This window comes from Aplysia californica, unplaced genomic scaffold (genome assembly GCF_000002075.1).
Source record: "Aplysia californica isolate F4 #8 unplaced genomic scaffold, AplCal3.0 scaffold01281, whole genome shotgun sequence".
Classification (NCBI taxonomy): Eukaryota; Metazoa; Mollusca; class Gastropoda; order Aplysiida; family Aplysiidae; genus Aplysia; species Aplysia californica.
The window spans coordinates 95,720-98,063 of NW_004798551.1; the positions used below are offsets into that span (position 1 = coordinate 95,720).

At 45.9% G+C, this 2,344-nt stretch overlaps 1 long non-coding RNA gene across 1 annotated transcript in view; it reads right to left on the reverse strand.

The window, feature by feature from the left end:
* Positions 1 to 2,344, reverse strand: part of LOC118478949 — a 10,385-nt gene that overhangs the window by 1,816 nt on the left and 6,225 nt on the right. The window contains exon 2 of the long non-coding RNA XR_004859380.1: positions 1,795 to 1,796. This is a non-coding gene — a long non-coding RNA (uncharacterized LOC118478949). The remainder of the gene's footprint in view (positions 1 to 1,794; positions 1,797 to 2,344) is intronic.

Consider the following 2,344-nt stretch of genomic DNA (forward strand, 5'->3'; position numbering starts at 1 on the left):
CATATTTATGTAGGGAAAAGACCCCCGAGAGTTTTATGTGACCGTTATACGGTTATTAATTGTAAGACGGGAAAGAATGATCGTATAACAGAGTACGAAATAAGAAAATAAACTAATTTTTAAGAATTTATTTATTCACTTTTATTGTTTTGTTTTATGGAATCTAAAAAACCCACAACAAAACAGCAAAACATAATAAAATAAATTTCCAATTCGTTTTTTCAATTTTATTGTGCATTGGTCACATATTTGAGTTTGTCTATGAAGAGAGACTGTGGCGTTTTGCAGCATGCCCGTGCTGTAGAGTATTTTCACCCCTGGACCAGTCAGCTTCTGGTGCTTAGACAGGACAAAAGAAAAAAATGGCTGAATCGTATTCATCATGAAAGGTTGTATTATGTTGTTTAGAAGCTGTATTAAAATCAAATAGTCCCAAAAAAAATGTATAGGAAATCTAGAACAAGAGCGACATATGACTGTCAGCAATAAGATTTTTGAGATTTTTATCAGACAAATCAGAAAAATTTGTGAATTCTCCTCTTTTCTTGTAAAAATATATTTTAAAATGTACACAACATAAAAATGGATATAGAAGGAATTTGCTTAATAAAAGGAAAGTAAGCCATATTTATGTAGGGAAAAAAGAGTCTTGTCTTCTCGTGAAGAGTATAGCTCTGGGATAGCCCTGGCACAGCTCTGGTCATCCGAGCAATGTGTCCCCTTGTTGAGCTCGATGGCGGGCGGGAAGCCCCGGAGTTGAATCCCCTTAAAAACTCTCATGGATTCCTCTTCTACTAAAAACCCTTTCCCAACTCCCAACGTTACCAAAAAGTCTCAGCTCATGGAAGCGGGTGTGGCCGCCGAGCCGAGCAAACAAACTTCAAAAGGAAAAAGGACCTTTACGTCTGCCTCTTTTCTCCCTTCTTCCAGGGAGCTTCCGAAGCAGCCGTACGTGGCCATCAGCGGCAATGAAGACGCACATAAGAAGATCATTGTGATCTGAATCTGTTCAAGACGGGAGATGCACTACGACAAGTTCTGGGATACATGTCCAGAAGCTGTCCTCTGGTGTACTCCTTGTCAAGTGCGCAACAGAGACTGAAGTGGCCTAACTTATGATGAACATCACAACCTTCGGCAGTATTCCACGTACTTCCGAACGATACCAGAAGTTGAACTGCTCGAAGGGCGCCGTCCGCAGCCATGATCTAAAGGGCTGCAGCATGGAGGAAATTGTGGCGAACTGCGAAGGTGTGACCCACGCCCGCCGGATTACTCTCCGACAGGGGGGAGACCACCCTCGAAACCAACACGGTCATCCTGACCTTTGATTCGTGTCGCCCTCCAGCCACCGTTCAGGCATCGTACTTGGTCTTAGACGTGCAGAAGGCTAGTCCTTGTTGCCCCAATTGCCACGGCCAGCACACAGCCTTTAGTAAGGATTGCCCAACTTGGATCCAAGAACGCGCAATCCAAGAGTGTAAAGTACGAAATGGCTGCCCGTTTCAGGAAGCCCGCAAAGCTACCTGCCCGCCAGTTGTGACCCCGGTCCCTGACCGGTCATACGCCAAGGTAGCACAGGAAGCCACGAGGTCGGCAAGTCCTCCTACTGCTGACCTCCCAAAGCCCAAGGTCAACAGGCATGTCTCTGTGACTAAAACTAAAAAGGTTCTTCCTTCCACCGTGATACCTCTGACAAACCGCTTTGAGGTTCTATGGGAGGACAGGGTGGATTCTCCCTCCGCCCTCTCTCCTCCCCCTCCCCTATCACTTCCTCTTCTTCTTCCACCTCACGCCTCATCCCTCTGATGGAGCGTGAGGTGCACCCTTCCCCCCTCTTCCCAGCTCCCTCCGTCTGCTCCACCTCCCCCTCTCTCTCCAGCAGACACCCCCCTACCCCACCACCAACCAATGGAGGAGGACAGCTCCGACACCCCTTCCCGGCCTGACCCCGGGAAGAGCGGAGCCCGTCACTCCTCCAACTCCCCCACTAGCCCGTCGTCCAATCCGGGACGGCAATCTGGAAAACACTCTGCCTCCCCCACGGGGAGGAGTCAGAGAATTTTGTAAGGAAACATTTCAACTTCAGATTTTCACATGTACAAAGACCTAATGACTTAGAACTAAGAAAATTAAACACTTCAAAGGGGCAACACAACAATATAAAAAATGGCATATATTATACATTTGTATTGTTTATATATATATAGGTTATTAACTGCTACTGTTTTTAGGGCTCCTATTGACACAATTTGGGCAAGTACAGCTTTTTGGACCCCACCTCTAAAGGAGAAACCCATCAACACAAAAATGGGTCATTTAGTGAAAAGAAAAAAAAACCTAC